The 22246-nt window shown below is 42.3% G+C and overlaps 1 pseudogene; it reads right to left on the reverse strand.

The window, feature by feature from the left end:
• Nucleotides 1-18809: 18809 nt before the first annotated feature.
• On the reverse strand, nt 18810-18928 carry LOC132805674 (5S ribosomal RNA; annotated as a pseudogene).
• Between the last annotated feature and the right edge of the window lie 3318 nt (nt 18929-22246).

Genomic DNA, 22246 nt, shown 5'->3' on the forward strand with positions numbered 1-22246 from the left:
GGACATGACATAACTTTGGCAAATAGTGTTAATGAGTATCCAAGTTCATGTTATAAATAAAAGAAGGAAAAAAGGCTAACTAGGGAGAGAGTAGGATCCCTTAAATGTCAGCAATTCAGCCGATGAATGGAATAGCAGGAGGTGGGGATATTCTAAAGGAGTATTTTGCATTCGTGTTTACCATGAAGAAGAAAATGGAAGATGGGGAAATCGATGCTGATATCTTGAAAAATGTCCATATTAGAAGGGAGCAGGTGCTGGATGTCTTAAAATGCATATAGGTGAATAAATCCCAGGACTTTATCAGGTATACCCTCGATCTCTGTGGGAAGCTGGAGAAATGATTGTTGTGCACTTTGCTAAGATCTTTGCTTCATCAATCGTCAGAGGTGACGTGCCACATGACTGGATGTTCACTGAAGTGGTGTCACTATTTGAGAAAGGTAGGAAGGAACTGCAAACCAAAAAAACAAGCTAATACCAGTGATGCGCTAGTTTTTGGAAGGAATCCTGTGGGAGAAGATATGCAGGTATTTGGAATGACAAAGATTGATTAGGGATAGTCAACACTGCTTAATGCTTGAGAAGTCATGTCTCACTAACTTGATTGTATTTTTTGAAGAAATAACGGAAGATGAATGGTGAGGGCAGAACGGTGGACGTGATCTTTATGGTCTTTCGGAATGCATTTGCAAGATTTCTGATGGTAGAGTGGTTAGCATGGTTAGATCAGATGGAATGTAGGGCTAACTGCCTTTTTCTATCCAGAACTGGGTCCAAGGTAAAAGGGAGTGGTGGTGTTGGTTGTTTGTTTTCCAGGCTGGAGGCGTCTGACCAATATTTTGCCAGAAGGAATCGTTTGTGGGTCCAGTGCTTTTCGTTTTTTTTTAATGATTTGGAAGCGAGCATAGGAGTTATTGTTAGGAAGTTTACAGCTGTCACCAAAACAAGAGATGCAGTGGACAGAGAAGAAGTTTATCTCAGAGTACAAAGGGAACTTGACCAATTGGACCAGTGGGCGGAGGAGTGGCAGATAAAGTTTAATTTAGATAAATGTGATGTGCTGCATTTTGGAATGGCAAATCAGTACAGGATATATGCAGGTAATGGTATGTTCATGGGCGTGCGCTGCTGGACAACGAAACGTTGGTGTGTAGGTCCGTCGTTCCTTGAAAATGTATTTTCAGGTAGATAGGATAGAGAAGAAGGCGTTTTGTTTTCTTGCCTTTACTTTCCAGTGCATTGAGAATAAGAGTAGTGAGGTCTCGTTGCGGCTGTACAGGATATTGGTTCGGCCACTTTATGAATATTACATGGAATTCCGGTCTCCCTCCTTTAAGAAGGATGTAATGAAACTTGAAAGCGTTCAGAAAAGATTAACAGTAATGTCGGCATTTGAGGGTTTGAGGTCTAGTGAGACAGTGAACTGCCTGGGGCTGTTTTCCCTGTAACGATTGTCACAGAGGGGGGAACATTTGTTCCTTTATTTATAAAATCATGAGGGTCACGGACAAGGTAATCAAGATTGTATTTTCCATGGGCTGGGGGAATCCCGAAATAGAGGCAATGGCTTTAGGGTGAGGGGGAGGAATTCATAGGGACCTTGGGGGTAATATTTTTGACACAGAAAATGATGTGTGCATGGAATGAGCTGCCAGAGGAAGTGCTGAAAGCTGGCACGTTTCAAACATTTTTTGAACGTCTGGATGGGTATATCACCAGGAAGAGTTTCGAGGGAAATGGGCCAAATGGAACTAAATGTCCTGGAATGTCTGTTGAGCATGAATGAGTTGGAAAAGAGTGTCTGTTTCCATGTTGGACAACACTACGAGACATCAATAAGAGCATGGCTGAACTGTGATCTAACCCCTCATTCCTTCCTTTGTCCCTTACCTACAACATCTTCGTCCTCAATTCAATTTAAAACAGTAACACACTTCCCGTTGTGTTCTGTAATACGCAAGGTCATCCTCATCCCTTGTGGCATGTCCTGCTACCGAGCACAGCATCTGATTTCAGGTCAGTATGCATGACAGAAGGAACTCAGTGCCGGGGGGAGGTGTGTCTTGAGCCTAACCCTGGTGTTTGGATGTCCAGCATTGATCTGACATTCAGGGATTGTTTAACAGAGGTATAATGTGTGTGTGTCTCTCTGTGTGTGTGCGTGTCTGTGAGTGCCTATGTGAGTGAGAAATCGACTTAGAGACCCGAGCCCTGCATTGCTGGAGCTAGTACCCCTTTACTACAGAATTTATTAAGTATTAAGTATTACTTTCCATTTTGTTGTACACAAATCAGAGTGACCTCATGGGATAGTGACACCAAAGAATAGAATGATGACGACGACCATGTGTATCTTCAGAACAGCAATCTAACAGGGAATCAGAACAGAACAGTGAGAAGCAAATAAAGAACTTGGTGTTGAATTTGTAGAGTAGTTCAGGTCTTGCTATGTGTGTGTCCCTGTCTGTGCGGCCTGCCATTGTGTTTGTCAGTGTCTGTGCATCTGAATATAAAATCAAGAGAGTAGAGAGTGAATTTAACTCAGCACCTCTTGTCAGATTATACATGCCTATAAAAACATGTATTGGGATTTCAGCTGTATAAAACGCCATGGTTTATCTGTCTCGGGATTTGTTGATGGCTCCAATGTGGAGTGGTGTTTTCTCTGCATCAAACCCTGTGCTGGACATACCGTGGGGGTTGTTGGGGATACATTAAAGATACTGAAAGTGTGTTGTTGGAAAAGCACAGCAGGTCAGGCAGCATCCAAGGAGCCGGAGAATCTACGTTTCGGGCATGAACCCTTTTCCAGCAACACATTTTCAGCTCTGATCTCCAGCATTTGCAGTCCTCACTTTCTCCCATACATTCAAGTTAGCCTTACAGTATATCCAACTCTATCCTGTCCCTAACCAGCAAGTGTTTGTTGGGGACAGTATCGAGGGATATTAACTTTGGAACATAAGAACTATGCTCAGCCATTCAGCCCTTGAGCCTGATCTATCATTCGATGTGGTCATGGCTGATGTGTCCCCTCACTCCATGTCCCTTCCTTTGGCTCACACCACTCAAGACATTCAATGACGAAAAACATATCAGTCCATGATTTAAACTGAACAGCAGAATCGACATCCTCGCTGTTTATGGCAGAGGATTCTAAATCTGTCTTACACCTTGTGTCTCAAAGCACTTCTTCAATCTCTGCTGAGGTCTCTGGGCATTCAGCCTCAGGCTCTGCTCCATCTCGTTCGAACATCTGCAACCAGTAGGCATTCTTTATCTTGGTGGAACATGTCTCATCCAGTTGATACCTTGAAGGCATTGATTAGATCTCCCCTGAGTCTTTTCAATTTGAGCGGAAAAATTTGTACAATCTCTCCTCAGAATTTATCCCCTCAAGTCCAGGATCGTTCTTCCTTCAAACACTTTCATCCCGTTTTCCCGATCTATCAATATCTCTGTGTAATTTGGAGGGAGCATCTGCACTGCTTGCAGTGCTGCTTAACTTTAATCCTATCCCAGTGCTCTGCCTATATTGGGAGTGTAGTATCAAAACAGTGTAGAAAGCGCTTTACTCTGCATTGAATACTGTGCTGCATCTGTCCAGGGAGTACTTAATAGGGGTAGTCTAGGCGGTTCTTTACTTGGCATCTGACTTCATTCTCCACATGTTTCGGTGAGGTCTAGATTGAGAATGTGAGAAGGGCACATACTCTGATTGAACCCAGTAATGTTGCTGTCCTGAGTGTATTTGATGGGCTCAGGATGGGGGAAGTCGGTGATTTTATTAATATCTAACCCACGCTGAAAGTGGCCTGGGAATTTCAAAAGCTGCAGAGTTGAGAGAACTCTATTCTCGATGTAATCCCATTCTCTACTTGCACTGGTTTAAATATGGTGAGTCTGGTGAATTGTTAGGAGAACTGAAACAATGTGACATGTGAATTGATGCTTTGTGGATGTTACACCGAAGACAAGATAAATATAACGATCATATGATAATTTGGTAGCAGAAACACAGAAAGCTTCTGTTCTGTTACTTATCTTCAAATTTCAGTCAGGGCCAAAAAATACTGTCACGAAGTGCAATGAATCAAAAGCTGATTTCTGTCCCATATTAATGTATCATCACAATATGAATTTTCGTGACAGAGGTAGTAAATGGAGGAGTTCTTTGAAGGTGATTAAAATGCAAATTCAGAGACTGCTTGCAGTGAATCCCTGAGACAATGTCACATTTCCCCAGTTTTCGCCTTACTTTCCAAGCACGAAATATCTGCGCGACACAAATATGCCAAAACTGATATAGTTCACCCACTGAATAGCACGTGTACAGACTTGTTCAGCTCCTGATGATGGGCTTTTGCCCGAAACGTCGATTTTCCTGCTCCACGAATGCTGCCTGCCCTGCTGTGCTTTTCCAGCACCACTAATTCAGACTTGTTCAGTATCTGTCGCAAAGTTTGAATTCTGTCGAGCTCGGCCCCATCCTAAGTCTTTCTGAAACGCCACACAAACCACTTATGTAAAGATGAGACGTGAAGGCTCAGCTAGGGCGCTTGAGAGTAACAAGGCAGCCAGGAAGGACATAAAGAGAGAGCTGAGAAGATCCAGGAGGGGACATTAGAAGTCTTTGGCAGGTAAGATCAAGGAAACCCGAAAGCATTCTAAATGATGCCAGGGACATCAGATTGACTTTATTAAGATCTGGGTCATTCAAGGGCAGAGCATGGATCAGTAGAACAGAGAGTGCACTCAGGCCATTCGGCCCTCGATGTTGTGCCGACCTGTGGAACCTTTCTAAAGCCTTTCCATCCACAACTATTTCATTTTCGTCCGTATGTGTATCCAATGACCATTAAAAGATGGCGAGTCGACACCTATTTTGTTCCATGCACCTATTTTCTCTGAGTAAAGAAATCACATCTCTCACTTGTCTTATACCTATCATCCCTTAGTTTAAAGTTATGTCCCCTCATGCGAGCCATCAGCATCTGAGGGAAAATGCTCTCACTGTGCACACTATCTAAACCTCTGATTATCTTATATGTTTCAACTCAGTCACCTCTCAAACTTCTTCCCTCGAGTTAAAACAGCTTCAATTCCCTCAGCCTTTCATCATTAGACGTTGCCTCCATACCATGCAGCACCTTCATAAATCTCCTCTTAAACATTTCCAAAGCTTCCATATTCTTCCAATAATGTGGTGTCCACAAATGTACGCACTACTCCAAGTGTGACTGCGCCATAGGTTTGTACAGGTGCTGCATGACCTCGATGCTCCGAAACTCAATCCCTGTACCAATAAAAGCTAACACACCGAATGCCTTCTTAACAACACGATAAACCTGGATGGCAACTTTCAGGGATATATGTATGTGGACAACAAGATCTCTATGCTCATTTATGCTCACCAAGAATCTTACCATGCTCCCAGTTCTCTTTATGACCATTGCTCCTTCCGAAGTGAATTGTCGCACACTTTTCCACATTAAACTCCATTGGCCACCTCTCAGCTCAGCTCTAGAGATTAGCTGTGTCCCTCTGTAACCTTCAACATCATTCGGCACCGCCCACAACTCCACTGATCTTAGTGTCATCCGCAAATTAACGAAACCTTTCTGCTGCACACTCACCACGGTCATTTATAAAAATGACAAAGCACAATGTCCCCAAAACAGATTATTGTGGTACACCACGAGTAACTGTATTCCAGAATGAAAATTTTCTAACAACCACCACCCTCTGCCCTCTTTGAGCCAGCTAATTTCTGATCCAAACCTATAAAATTAACTTTAGCCTCATGCCTCCGTATTTTGTATAATAGCCTACCATTGGAACCTTACCAAACGCCTTATTATATCCATATACACCACACCAACCGCTTTACCATCATCCACCTGTTTGGCCCCCTTTTGAAAGAGCTCAATAAGGTTTGTGAGGTACGAACTACCCTTCACAAAACCATGTTGACTGTCTTTAATCAGCTTTATTCTCTTTTGATGGTTAGATATCCTATCTCTCATAAACTTCCCAATATTTTAACTATTTTAGCCAAAGTAAGGCTCACTGGTCTATGATTACCAGGGTTGTCTCCACTCCCTTTCTTGAATAGGAGGACCGTATTTGCTATACTCCAGCCTTCTTACACTAGTCCGGTAGGCACGGTGGCACTGTGTGGGCGGCACGGTGGCACTGTGGTTAGCACTGCTGCCTCACAGCGCCTGAGACCCGGGTTCAATTCCCGACTCAGGCGACGAACTGTGTGGAGTTTGCACGTTCTCCCTGTGTCTGCGTGGGTTTCCTCCGGGTGCTCCGGTTTCCTCCCACAGTCCAAAGATGTGCGGGTCAGGTGAATTGGCCATGCTAAATTGCCCGTAGTGTTAGGTAAGGGGTAAATGTAGGGGTATGGGTGGGTTGCGCTTCGGCGGGTCGGTGTGGACTTGTTGGGCCGAAGGGCCTGTTTCCACACTGTAAATCTAATCTGTAAATCTAATCTAATCTAATAATAATGACAGTAAGGTCAAAGCAAAATGCTCTGCAATCTCCTCCCTAACTTCCCAGAGAATCCTATGAGGGGAAGACAGCAAGACTTCAGACAGCAACAGTTGGTCAAGGATAGTATTACAATGACAGAAAGAACGTTTGAGAACTCGTCTATTGAGGTAATATGGACTGAGTTTAGAAGCAAGAAGTGAGAAGGTACCCGATTGGCTGTTTTCTACAGGCTTCCAAATAATTCCACAAACGTCGAGGAAAAGAGAACAAAGATAATTTTGGATAGGAGCAAAAGTAACAGGGTAGTTGTTATGGGGCAGTTCAACTTTCGAAATATAGATTGAAAATAACATAGATGGAGTGAAGGTGGATCCGTTTTTGTCCAGTGTGTTCAGGGTGGTTTGCTGATACACTATGTAGAAAAGCTAACAAGGGCAGAGGCTGCATTGGATTTGGTACGAGGGAACGAACCACGACAGGTGCCAGATTTTCAGGTCAGTGAGTACTTTGAGGAGAATGATCACAATGTGGTTACGGTTACTTTAGCGATGGAAAGAGCTAAGTATATAAAGCCGGGCAAGAGTTATTGTTGAGGGAAAGACAATTATGATGCGATTAGGCGAGATTTAGGATGCAGAGGATGGGGAAGGAATTTGCAGGGATTTGGCACAGTTGAAATGTGGAGCTCATTCAAGGAGCAGCTATTGCGTGACCTTGATAAATGTGCACCTGTCAGGTAGGGCAGTGGTCGAGCCAGGGAGCCGTGGTTTACTAAAGATGTTGAATCTCTTCAAAAGAGGAAGAAGTAAGTTTGTAATAGGATCAAACGTGAAGTCTCAGTATGGGCATTTGTGAATTACAAGTTAGCCAGGAAAGGTCTCAGTGACAGAGCTACGAAGAGCCAGAAGGGTGTGTAACAAGTCGTTTGCAGATATGGTCAAGGAAAACCCAAAAGCTTTCTATACATATATCAGGAATAAAGGTATGACGAGAGAAAGATTAGGGACAATCATGTATAGTTGTAGGAAGCTGTGAGTGGAGTCACAAGAACGCGCAAAATGAATATTTTTCGTCAGCATTTCCACTCGGTAAACACAATGTTGTCGAGGAGAATACTCGGATACAAGATATTAGACTAGACGAGATTGAGGTTCACAAGGAGGAGGTGATAGCAATTGTGGAAAGTGTGAAGATAGAACACTCCCCTGGGCTGGATGGGATTTATCAGAGGATTCCCTGGGAAGTTATGGAGGAGATTGCCGAGTCTTTTGCTTTGATCTTAATGTCGTTATTCTCTCCAGGACTCGTTGCAAGAAGGCTGCAGGATAGCAAATACGGTCCCCTTATTTAAGAAGGAGAGTAGAGGGTGGTGGCTGATAGAAAAATGTTCATTCTGGAGTACAGTTACTCGTGGTGTACCACAATAATCTCTTTTGGCGAGATTGTAATAAAGAGAACTGAGTGCATGGTAAGATTATTGGTGAGCATTAATGAGCATAGAGATTTTGTTGTCCACGTACATTGATCTCTGAAAGTTCCCACCCAGGTTGATAGGGTTGGAAAGAAGACATTCGGTGTGTTAGCTTTTATTGGTGCAGGGATTGAGTTTCGGAGCCTCGAGGTCATGCTGCACCTGTACAAAACTCTGGCGAAAAAACTACAAAACTTCACCACGATCCACAACTCGACTAACCTTAGTGTCATCTGCAAATTTACTAACCCACACTTCGATGCTCTCATTCACGCCTTGTATAAAATGAAAAACAGTGGCCCGAAATCAGATTCTTGCAGAAAGCCTCGAATAACCAAACACCAGGATGAATATTTCCCATCAACTCTCACCTTCAACCTGCTTTAAGCTAGCTAATTTCTCATCCAAACTGCTAAATCATCCTCAATCCCATGTCTCCATATTTGTGCAATAGCATACAGTGGGAAACTTACCAAACACTTTACTGAAATTCATATCTACGATATCAACCGCTTTACCACCATCCACCTGCTTGGTCACCTTCTCAAAGAACTCACTAAAGCACGTGCAGCACGACCTCCCCTTCACAAAACTGTGTTAACTATCCCTAATGAACTTATTCATCTCTCGATGATTATAAATCCTGTCTCTAACAACACTTCCCAAAACTTTGCTGACAACCGAATTCAGGCTCACAAGTCTATAATTTCCAAGGTTATCTCTACTCCCCTTTTTCAACAAGGGAACAACATTTGTAATCCTCCAGTCTTCTGGCACGATTCCTGTAGACAATGAGGATATAAAAATCAAACCCAAAGGCTGGGCAATCTCCTCATTGACTTCCCTGAAAATTCTAGGTTAAATCCTATCCAGCCCAGGGGACTTACCTATTTTCATAGTTTCCAGAACTGCTAATGCCTCCTCCTTATGCACCGCAATCCCATCTGGTCTAGTAGCTTGTATTTCAGTATTATCCACGCGCACATTGTTTTTTTTCTCTAGTGTGAATACTTACATGTTCATTTAGAGCTTAATCTATCTCCTCTGACTCCACGCACCACTTTGCACTCCTATGCTACATCAACCCTAATCTTACTCTAGTCATTCTTTTATTCGTGATGATGATTGCCCTCATTTGATCCATTTTCTTACTCTGCCTTAGGGTTCACCTGCTTTCTATTTTTAGCGCTCTGTTTTAGGGAACATCTCTGGGACACCCGCACGAACCAACCATAGCACCCTGTGGCCCAAAATTTCAACTCCCCCACCCACTCAGTCGAGGACATGCAGGTCCTGGGCCATCTTCACCGCCGCTTCCTCACTACCCGACGCCTGGAGGAAGAATGACTCATCTTCCACCTCGGAACACTTCAACCCCAGGGCATCAATGTGGACTTCACCACTTTTCTCATTTCCCCTTTCCCCCACCCCACCCGAGTTCCCAACGTCCAGCTCAGCACCATCCCTCTGACCTGTGCGACTGGCCTATCTTCTTTTCCACCAGTCCACTCCAACCTCCTCCCTGACCTATCACCTTCATCCCCACCCCACTCACGTATTTCCCTCTATAAAATATTCTCCTCCCCACCCCCACCCTCCTCTCATTTATCTCTCCACCCATCAGGCACTTTGCCCGTATTCCTGATGAAGGGCTTTTGCCTGAAACGTCGATTTCACTGCTCCTCGGACGCTGCCTGAACTGCTGTGCTTTTACAGCACCACGGTATTCCCGAATCTGGTTTCCAGCATCTGCAGTCATTGTTTATACCTTTGAGCGCATTGTACTCCCTGTTCGAGATATTCTTGATCCTGGCACCGGGGAGGCAACAAGCCATTCGCGCTGTCACCTGCAGAATGTTCGTACCTCTGAATTTAGAGGTTCATATCACAACCAATCGTTTGGAACCTGACATTCTACGTTACATTAAAGCCTGGCTTGGTGACACAAACTTGACTGCTGGTGCTACATGCATCTGAGATCCATCTCGAGTACATCCCAAGCAGCATACTTGTTTGAGATGGGGACAGTCACCAGAAATTCCAGCATTACCTGCCTCTTCTTCCTAACTTTAATAGACGTAACCCATCTACATGACTGTAACTGCAAATTTTCCCCCTTCCTATAAGTGCTATGCTCCTGTAAATTCTTCACTGCCTCTAACTGCCGTTCCAGCTGATCAAAATAATCTTATTGAATTCATAACCAAACAATCTTACTGCCAACATACTCAACCGTAGCATGGAAACTCTCCCTAACCCCTCACATCCGAGAGGAAGGGCACATTACTCTCCTAAAGGCAATCTTTACACCTGAACGATCTATAGTGACAAGAAATAGCACAGTCTTACTGCTCTAATAAAGCACTGCTCCAGGCAACTTCAGTATCAATATTTTTTATTTTTAAATTTAATCAAGAGGCTGAACTCAATAAACGTATCATCACAAAGAACCCGTTATGTTCACTATTGCAGACTTCCAAAAACAGGGCAGTAAGTTTCCACTTAAAATATTTTAAAAACAATGCACTTCGCTGCTCCAGCACTGCGAGCTCTCTCTCTCGCAGATTCCTTCAAGTTCATCTTGTAATTTGACGCTTGGTTAACTTTCATCGACACACTTCAATGTCCAAAGATACTTCCCTGGATTAGCTGTGTCAGGCAGTTGTATCGGTTTATTTCTCCTGTGATAACTTGAGCACAAGGTTCTTGACTTTGTCTCTCTCTCTTTTTTTTAAGTGTCATTTTTTATTCTAATCCTTCTTTTCCCCAAAATATCCAAAAGAACTTAGAAAACAGTAATTGCTGCTCGTTGAATTTGTTAAAATGACCTCTAATAGGGAAATATCTGAAACAAAAATCATACAGCAACATTTTTCCGGTCCTCTGTCTCGGATTACATGAATCATGAGAAATATAAACAAAGGAAGGAACTGATATCAAGCCAGGGGAAGTGAATGGAAACAAAGTATCCCTGGAAACACATTTACGATTTCAAAACATATTTTATATATGCTATTCAATCCATGCAATCTTTTTAATTGGAAACCTATCATGTTTTTGTAATTTGTCCAGATGTGTGGATCCGAGAGTTCTGTGAGAAAGGGTTTCCCACTTTGCCCTGCAGTGAACGACGATACATTCACCAGATAGTTTATTATTGTGTCTGTTTCACTTGCTGTGCAGTGATTGCTTGGGAGATTTTTTTTTTCAGAGGCATGAATCATTCCTCTTTCGGTTTGAGCTTTGTTGTTTAGCTTTCTATTTTCTGCTGATCATTGCTATCAGCAGTTTACTTTGACTTTGTTCCTCTCGTCTCCTCCGTGTTGCTCCTGGGATGGAGTCATTTCTTTCTCATTGGAAACAACAACAAAATCCTGTTGCTTCTGCTTTTTTTTCCATTTAGTTCATTCTTCACGTGGACACCTCGTTCCATTATCTGCTGCATCTCCTGTTGGCTCTCAGTCACTTGGATTTATTAATCAATTGAATTGTTTTTATAACTGGATATTTCACGGCATACTTTAACTGATCTCTAAATTTTTTCTGTGTCACCACATAAATAAGTGCATTTGTGCAGCAACTTAGATTCCGCAGCATGTATGCAACTTGTTCAAAGAGATAAAAATCATCCACGTAATAACCAGCATTGAACAGATATAAAACGTACATAAACCAGAGAAGGATAAAATTGGCGGACATGGCAAAGAGTAAAATCACAGATTTCTTTCTGCTGTCTATCTCTTGGTCAATCTCTGCTTTTCTCTGACCCCTCAGCCCTTTACGTGCCTTAACGGCCTCAAAGATGTGTCTGACGGTCAGAATATTTAGGAAGACAATAAAAATGAATGGGAGACATGGTGTTAAAAATATTTCAAGATATGTAAAACTCACCCAATGTACATTATCATAAAAACTGTCTTTGATGTAACAAAACCATTGAATGTTTCTAACGTTCCTTCCGGATTCATATATGAAATAATTGGGAATATTCTTTAAAGAGAAGAAAATGCAGATTGTTGCTAGAACTCTCACTGCTGTTTTCGCTGTGCAATACTGAGATTTCATCTGATGAATACAAATGGCTACAAATCGATCAAATGTAAAAGCAACAGTTAACCAGACAGAACAATCAACAGTAAAGTAGCTCAGGACGTTGAGAACACTACAAACAGGAGTGATCTCCAGAAAAGACAGTGGATAATAATAGTAAACAAACTCATCCAATACGATATCAAAAATAATGAACAGTAGATCAGACACTGCCATGGCTACGAGATAGCAAATGGAACATCTTGAAAGGCCACACTTGCTCCGAGATAAGAATGCAATTGCCACCAGACTAACTGTAAGATGAAACAAAATAGATTTGAAATGATTAATTGAATTTTCTAGATTAATGTTGAATTTTAGAACTCAGGTTTCTTTTTGTTCAGTACAATGTCATGAGAACCATTACAGTAGCTTCTCTCAAGTGAAGTAACTTGCACTTTCAAAAGACAAACACAATCACATGGGCAGAAAATTAATCTCAGAAACACGACCAGGTACGCATTACGTCTTTTTGGGGGCAGTGGAGGGGTTAGTCGGAAGATGGTATTTATTTTCCTTTACAGTGTCGAACTGTAGTTTCCCATAACAAAACACTCACAGAAAAACACCCGGAGTCAGTAAAACAACGAATCGGAGACTCTTGATGGGCAACTTTTTCACACAGAAGGTGATTTAATTTTGTAACGAACTGCTGCAGGAATTTATAAATACCGGTACCGATGTAATGATCAAAAGGCATGTGGACAGGTGCATGAATAGGAGAAGTATTGAGGTCTTTGGATGCCACAATGATTCTGTGGTTTGCACTGATGTCTCACAATGCAAGGGAGTCAGGTGAGATTGCAGCCTCACTGAGACTGCCGATGTTGAGTTTACACGTTTTCCCCGTATTTTACATCAGTTTCTGCCGGATGCACCAACTTTCTACAAAAGTCCAAAAATGCAAATTTCAGGTGGTATGGCTATGCTAAATTTTCCCTGGTGTTCAGGGATGTGTAGGTTAGGAGCGTTAGCCATTGGAAATGCAGGAGATAACGTAGGGGGATCGGATGTAGACTTGTTGGACTGAGTTACCTGTTTCCACACGATGTGGATTCGATGAAATGCAGAACTTCGTCGGCATTGACAAGTTGGACTGAAGTGTGCGTTTCCATCATGCAACGCTAAAATGCTCATCGTGCATTCAGGGATGGTAAAAACATTGTATGTCAATGGGTGTTTGATAGATTCTTACTGCTTAATGTTATTCTTGTCTGGTGCTTGCAGAGTGCGAATGTTATTTATCAATTACCACACCAGCTGGATGTTATCATGAAGTTTTGGGACACAAATGTCTTAATTATACAACGAGATAAAAAAAACTGTGCTGAACGTGGTGTAATTGTTTGCAAACATCTTCGCTTTGGACATGACAAGTGGAGGGAAGGGCTTTGGTGAGGCAACTGCAGAGTTTGGGGCCAAGGACACGACCTTGCAGAATTCATGCATCGATGTGTGACAGCTGAGATGCATGTCCTTTTAGTGCCAGAACCATCTTACCTGTAGGCAGTGCAATAATAAAGAGAGTTGGAATCTCTTTGACTCCAGTTTCTTAAGGCTTCCTGTTGTCAGGATATGTTTATGATTTATACGTTAAGAACGCGTAGATGTTATTTCAGTTAATACATTAAACTATAAAAATAGGAACATCTGATTAAGGAATAAATGTTTTGTAATGCAAGTCAAACATTCCAGAGATTGTCGCACTTTAAAGTTTAACACATGGTTATGTTGAATGGTCAGAAGCTGTCGAACAAAAATATGGGATTGTGTGATGAGGTTGGACATCTGGCAGAGTCAGAACGTTTATCATTATCACACGAAAAGAAGACAAATGCTCTCTACTTGGAAACTTAGATTTATGAGCTCTGCCAGTAATATGAATCAGGTAGTCGGCCAGCAGAATCTCACGAATATGCCTGAAGTCAAAAATCTTCTTCAAGATTTTCTGTACTATAATACAACATTCTTTATTGTATTCTCTTTCTGTCCTGTAATCCAATTTAATTCAATTGTTTATCACAGCCATCATATTCCGAGTGCTGATGCCCATTATTTATTGCATCAGAATGTTTTCCTCTTAAATTTATTTTGCTTTTTAATAATATTGCCTTAAAACTAACTGGTGCAACGTCCTTAACAAAACCTCTTCCTCCCAAGGAGGACACACATCACAAAGTAATGGACAGTGATCACTTTACAAAACAACTACGCTTAGATTATGAATTACCGATTCAAACATGGTTAATCAAAATCTTATCAGATACAGGCGCAAAAATGTGTCAACACTTGTTAGTCCAGATCCTTCATTATTAACGTCTCTATAAAGAAATGTAGTAGCCAAGATACAGGCTTGCCCTAACCATGCTGGAATATCAATTAGTTCAAAAGATTTTTTAAGTAACCATTATATGTCCATCGGACAAGTGAGTGAATTGACATTGCTGTTCTGTTATTTTCACGATATGCGAATGAGTCACATATATGCACCCCCAATGGAACATTTAACTTTCAAACTGAGTTCCAAATATACACATCAATGATTTATTTAAATTGCATTCTATCATGTTTACAATCTACAATGACAGGTTCATCAGTGAACACATCAGAAATTAGAAATGTATTATGAAAGAAGCATTACACGTTTACAGTCAAATTATGGTCCTCGTTATGAACGTAGTCAGGTATTCACTTGAATTCGGTTCACCACAAACAGATCAATTCTATATTCACAGATACCCCTACGTACAAAAAGCCACTGGCGCGCTCCAGTTAGTAACCCACACTCAGTATAATTTTACTTTGAGTGATGCTCCCAGTAACACTTGGGCACTGGGGTTACTTGTTCCTCTTTGAATAGGAACCCACATTTTGAATAATTCTAATTGGAAGAAGCAGACATATGTACAACATGAGTGGTTCCAAGACTTACCAGGAACTCCAACAACAGCAATGATGGTGTAGTAAACTTTTTTGACCATTTGCCTTCGAAGCTGCATTATATTGTGTTTGGCACTAACTCTCCCTTGCTGCAGCTGTTAACCTGTTGGAATTGGAGGTAATACAGTATCAGAGACTTTACTTTATATTGTGTGGTATATCCACTGGGAAATTATGATGACACGTTCCACCATTTAATCATTTTCAGCAGCTAAATTATCCCAACAGGTATACTTTAATGATGTTTTTCACTAAGTCCATTTGAAAAGCCCAAGTTCTGAATTAATTGGATCCTCTTGGGTCTCAAATGTGAATTGCAGGTTGTCTTCAAACAACAAGACTTGTTTTAGTTCCCTCACAATTAATCCCAAAAATATAATTTTTTGCACTTCTTTTCAGTCAGGACACTGGATGTTGCTGAGGCTATTCGGTCATTCAAAGCCTCTCGTTGTGGAATTCGTTAAGAGGTGTTCTACTCAACATGGTTATATTGTTGCTTTCCTTTTAACTCACTTCTGCAACTTGTTTGGCAAAATCTATCTGTGAATGAATTCTCTAACTCAGAACCAGAAGTTCATAGTAACCATCACAACAGTTTGAACGTACACGAGTTAATATTTCTTCAAAACGAAAACAAAAATTAATTAGGTGCAACTTAGATGAATTGGCCATGCTAAATTGCCCGTAATGTTAGGTGAAGGGGGAAATGTATTGGAATGGGTTTAGGTGGGTTGCTCTTCGGAGGGTCAGTGTGGACTTGTTGGGCTATAGGACCTGTTTTCACAGTGGTAATCATCTAATCGAATCTAAAAACAGAAACAAATTTCGAAATTTAAGTTACAAATCCTTGAATGATAACATCATTTGAGATAGACTTGACTCATCGATCCCTCGCGTTTGTAATTCGAAAATTATATTATAAACTCCATGTGTCCCATTTCAAAACTTACACCATTATCTTGATTGTCATTCAAGTCCTTTTTCAAGATTTTGAAGATTGCCAACTCAACTGACCGTCCTCTGGATGTCATCTTCCCTTTGAACCTCGAGCCTTTCAGCTACAATATGGGCCACATTGCTATTGGATCTTCAGAGAAGGGGAAAAAACTGCTTTATATTCCCCCAATACATGCCCCTCATCGTCTTATCCTCTTATCTCTACTCGTAATATCGCAACTCGACCTTATCCAGAATCTGTCTTCACAACTAAACTGCTACTCTCCCAGCAACATTTTCATGAATGTCTTTGTGCACCCTGTCTAATGCAATCACATCCTTCTTATCGTACAGTGACCTGAACTGCACACAAAACTCCAATCGTGACTGAACCAAAGTCCTCCAGATTACAGACAGGAAATCCCTGCTGGTAAATATACCTTTTTCACTGAATCATTAACCACTTCTGCCACATTGAGTGATATTTATTTCCTCTGAGCTTCCTCGTATCCCACCACTCATTGAGTACTGTCTTGTCTTATGCCTCCTGGCAAGAAGCATCATCTCACATTTATCAAAGTTAAATTTCATCTACCACTCACATGCCCTAATGACAAATGTGTCTGTTTCTATCTGTACCCTGAGATTATCTTCCTCACTACCATTCACCCTGTGAATATTTGTATCATCAAACTTACTTATAATCCCTAAACGTCCCCTCTGTTTATCCCACCAATCAGCCTCACCACTAACACACAGCACATATACACATTGGAATGTAAAGTATGCTAACATGTTCCTACTTATTACCTTCCTCACTGTGGGTAAGTATTTCCCTCTGCTCTTTTACAGTTCCTTCAAACTCACCAAACACAATAGCCCTCCTCAATGAAAATCAAAGGAGATGTCTCGTAATTACTCACGAACAGTACAAATAATCCCAGCTGACAGTTAGATGTAAGTTTGGAGTGCGCATAGCAGGACTCGGTCGTAGAAAAGGCCAATATACAATTAATGATGACAGAAGTTAAACTTGTTAATGTTTATTGGATAGTGGAGAAAGCAAGTGATATTCAAGACATTTGGGGGATGTGGGAAGCAGAGGTGTTTAAAATGTTGACTAAAGCAAGACCACCTAAATCTGAGCTGGATGATACTTGATTAATTTCAGGATGAGGTGTGAGAAAGACATTGGCAGTAGAAAGACAGTGCTCCACAAAACGTGAGAAGTGAAGCAATGTTATTAGGGAAGCACGAAGTGATCCTGCAAATCCATTTTGAAGAAATCCATTCCAGCCAAAATGGTAGAGTGTCCCAGAGTCTGCACTGAATGTAGCCTTACTGGTAAATAAGGGATATCAATCTAAAGATTTAGGCACTATGGCCATGCATGTAGAAACAATTAGGGAAGGGTATAAGTTCACGACAGGGCTTTGGGAACGCAGGGATGGCAGCTATATAAAAACACTAGTGTGCTGCAACTTGAAAGGAAGCCAAGGTAACAATCCAATGGAGCATGCCAGTGACAGTGGAGGAAGATGGTCAATATGATAATGAGCAATTGGATACATTAGCATAAAACTTGTGGTCGCAACATGATACAGATGGGGGGAGAGTGAAAGCAGCTGGACCAGTGGAAATAAGGTTGAAAGCAGGAGCTGGGGCAGTCGTAACATTTATGATGAATGAAGATATCTCAAGGATTGGTATACCGTCGGAAATCAGCTCAGAGAATGAGTCTGCCTTCATTCAGAACGCAGTTACTTTGATGCTGCATTCTTTGAAAATCAAGCAGAGGTTTGGATACGTATATCATCATCAGTCACAGGGTACGGTGAAAAGAATTCATGGGACATTGACAGCCAAATTAAACAAGATATGCACAAGCACCAACCTTAATTGGATGGATGTGCTACCACTGGCTTTACAATCTCACACGACATGAGATGCTCACACCGCTTGAGATGCTCACAGGTAGACCGATGACAGTGCCCAGGTGGACAGGCGCATACAAAGGGCCTAGCTTGGAGCAGTTAAACTCAGACCTTAAGCAATATATGCGGCAGCCACCAATGATACATGAGACTATCCACCTGCTGGAAATACAAAGGGAACAGACAGCTGTCAACGAGGATGGACCTAGTCAGCCCGGGGATTGTGTGTACGTTCGGGTATTTCGAAGATGCTGAAATGAGTCGAGGAGCGAGAACTTTCTCAGTCATGAAGGCATCACCTACCGTCATCCAGTGGAAGGACGACACATATGGTACCACCTTAATGATTGTACTAAAACTCTCTCACCGGCACAAATGAACTCTAACACTGAGTGGAGTTAAGGCTGAAAAACGTGTAGACGTGTAGGGCACACAGGAGGCTAGTACGCCTCCACAGGTTTCTGAAGAAGGTAGAGGTGAAGTTCTTGGGAATCCTGATCATTACAGAAATGAGCAGAAAATGCGTTGCTGGTTAAAGCACAGCAGGTTAGGCAGCATCCAAGGAATAGGAAATTCGACGTTTCGGGCATAAGCCCTTCATCAGGAATCAGGAGAATTTGCCAAGCAGGCTAAGATAAAAGGTAGGGAGGAGGGACTATGGAGATGTGATAGGTGGAAGGAGGTCAAGGTGAGGGTGATAGGTCGGAGTGGGGTGGGGGCGGAAAGGTCAGGAAGAAGATTGCAGGTTAGGAGGGCGGTGCTGAGTTGAGGGAACCGACTGAGACAAGGTGGGGGGAGGGGAACTGAGGAAACTGGAGAAATCTGAGTTCATTCCTTGTGGTTGGAGGGTTCTCAGGCGGAAGATGAAGCGCTCCTCCTCTAGCCGTTGAGGAAGATGAGACACTCCTCCTCCTGCCGTCGGAAGATGAGGCATTCCTAGCCTGCGGCGCCTGGTATTCCCAGGCGGTCTCCCATCCAAGTACGAACCAGGCCTGAGTCTGCTTAACTTCCGTGATCAGACGAGATCGGGCGTTTTCAGACTAGTATGGCCTATGACCACACAGAAATGATACTTATGGAGATGTCGTGAACAGTCCTCTTGGAAGCATGGATAGGGACGACATGGGGGATGCCCCTGATACCCACCTCCCTCATGCCAGGCCTATATAAAAAGACTTGGAGCCCATTAACTTTGCAGACCTGGACAGGAAATGCCAGGGTTATTTTGCTGCCCTAACATGGGTACGCGATCGTGACAATCACTGGTATCAATTGGCAAATTGCACAGTCGTAGTAATGGCTTGACAGGACTGCTTTTTGTGTACCAAGTTAACCCCCTCATACTTTGTTGTCCATATGCCCTTTAACTTGACCATCTGTACTGAATGGTGTTTGAAGCACTCTAGCCGACCCCTTTACCAAATGATTCATCAACTTACAGGCAGTCCTCTTGCCCCCTTTTGGTGCCTGCTACTTCAGGCCACTACATTCTGTCAGTAGGATGACGTGGGCTGGCAGCAACTCCAACGGTGGTGTTGATATAGTACCCCGTGGTTCACCAGTAAGACTAATTACACGTTTCCCGAGGCGGCATTCAGGAAACGGGAAGGGTGGTGTTTTGAAAGATTTAAGTGAAATGGTTCCACACTAGCAGGCTACTTTATGGGTCTTTGTGGGAATACGAATCAAATGGAAGTGGACACCACATTTGGGGCTGTTTTAAATTCTCAACGTGTCCCACTGACAGATACTTACTGGCTGAGGTAAGAAAGTAGGGTTGCTCATGACGCTGCCCACAGACTGGAGTGACAGCTTTGCCCGTGTAATGCTCCGACACAAGGTAGTTATACCACCACACGCAGCTTGACGCTACGTTACAGTCGCCGAACTAAGCGACGGTATGTCTCTGATCCGACAATTCAGATTGATAGTATAGAATAGCCAAGAGGTATTCCTAACGAGTTTAAGGCCCGCAATGAGATTGTCGCGGGCTGGGAAGCTAGTATCCCAATGATAGGGATTAACAAGAGTGCTGAATGGGATAATTACATTTATTACAAAAAGCAGAGATTTATCAACTATACTGATGATGCTGTTGTGGCCTTCGGAGAACAATTGGATGCGACCACTAAAATGACATGACAAAACAGACAGGCCTTAGATTGGATACAGGAAGAAAAAGGCAGAGTTTGTGTGATTTTTGGGCAACATTGCTGCACCTTTATACTTAACAACACTAGCCCTGGGGGATCTTTGACTGAAGCAATGGAAATACTAAACAATCTAAGAAGGGAGATAAAAATGAAAACAATGCAGGGTTTGATCATCAGGGTTTTGATTGGCTGAATACTGTATTAGCGTCCTGGGTAGCATGGTTTGTCAAGATTGGTCTGACTGTAGGTGCAGCTTTGCTTGTTGTTGCCTTCATCTTTTGTTGTGCTCTACCTTTTATTAAATCCTTTTTAGTTCGGGCCACTGCACGACAACTTGTGATCATTTCAGATATCACAGCAAAAGTATATTCCTCAGTTGGAACCCCACTGTTAGTTGGTTATGGTCTAACATCTGCCACAGTACAAGGAATATGTCCACGTGGGGACGTCGATGATAGTTCTGATGAACGTGGTGCGGGTCCTAGATTGTGAGGAATCTTGGGTCTTTTTCCTGTTCTGGTAATTGGAGAGCAGGTTTTTGGCCCAAGGGACCTCAGGAATGGAAGAAGAAACCTTTATGTTTCCGACTCCGAAAATTATTTTGTCCATGTTGGGATCTATATTTCTGGTATTGGGCACAAGAGAGACTAAGCTTATTGTCTTCTTTCCATGGGTTAGACCAGTAGGTCTCAAAGGGGGAAATATGGAAAATAAATAACATGAAAGCACGGGAAGGGCGAAAGCAGGAAGGCCACTAGCAACTGTATTATGTGGAAGGCAGGGGCAGAATGGGATAACCATAGTTGAACGTTCTTTCACCAATTCGCAGAGTAAGGTTAAGGCTGAAAGGTCACTGTGGCATGATGACATAACAAAAGCAATAAATCAAGTTTCTCTGTTCTGTGTTATTGTGACAGGATTGGGACTATAAATATTTGGGACATGACATTAAAATAGCTAATTTATAGTTACTAGAGTGAGCTTGAGACAGGAGACTATTGCAACAGATGGAATATTTAAATATCTATCATGATAAGTTAGTCTGCATTTGAATATCACTTTAGCAGAGTTACTAATAAATATCTAACGGTGACATTAGAATAACGTTAAGTAGAATGCACAACTTAGATGATAATGGGAACTAACAGCACTGGTTTATTGTGTACCTAGAGTGAGGTACTTGACTAATGCATTTGGACATGTTGGTAAGCTAACAGAACCATGATTAAAAAAATATAAAAATCCACGGAGCCAAAGCTGGGTGGGCTTTCGAGAATCAACTTTCTCGGTGTGACGGTTTTTTGTTTGCAAATAAAAGGCCGTCTTCTTGAAGAACTCTCTGCGTCTCCTGGTAGTTCTCTATATATTCTCCACAACAGTGTTCGACAAGGTTCCTCTATTGTTAAGCCATAGACTGTGTAGCAAGGTTAGATCACATTGAATACAGTCTATTCAGCCTCTCCGCGTAGCTCAAACCCTCCAGCAGGTCGAAGGACTTGACCGAGTCCCCTAACCTCCTCCCCGACAACAAACCAGACTGGGCCCCGCCGTCATCCCTGTCCTCGATGATGCAGTTAAAACTTACCTCCCCCAAGGACAACACACTGGCCTTCCTCAATGGAGTATGGCTCTCGGAGTGGGAGATCATGCCTCACAAATTTGTTACAGTTCTTTGATGAAGCGACCAGGAAGGCTGAGGAAGGCAGGGCAGTAGATATAGCCTATATGGATTTCAGTAAGGCTTTTGATCATGTTCTACATGGTAGGCTGCTCTGGAACATTAGATCGCATGGAATCAGGGCACGCTGGCAACCTGGAAATCAAATTTGCTTGATGGTAGGAAGCAGAGTTTCATAGTGGAAGGATGCGTGTCGGACTAGAGGCTTGTGACTCTAGTGACTAGAGGCTTGCTGCTGCGCCCATTATCGTTTGTTATCTATCGCAATGATTTGGATAAGATTGTACAAGGCATGATGAGGAAGATTGCTGAAGACACTAAAATAACCAGTACCGTGACATTGAGGAAGGTTGTCAGAAGTTGCTCCTGGACCTTGTTCAGCTGAGGAAATGAAAAATGGCAAATGGAGTTTAAAAGACATGAATGTGAAGCGTTGCATTTTAGAAAGTCAAATCAAGATATGAGTTTCATGGTGAATGGTAGGCTTTAAGAAGTGTAGTGGAACAGAGGGACCTTGGAGTTCAGGTTCACAGTTCTCTGAAAG

This window comes from Hemiscyllium ocellatum, chromosome 51 (assembly GCF_020745735.1).
Source record: "Hemiscyllium ocellatum isolate sHemOce1 chromosome 51, sHemOce1.pat.X.cur, whole genome shotgun sequence".
NCBI classification, from domain to species: domain Eukaryota; kingdom Metazoa; phylum Chordata; class Chondrichthyes; order Orectolobiformes; family Hemiscylliidae; genus Hemiscyllium; species Hemiscyllium ocellatum.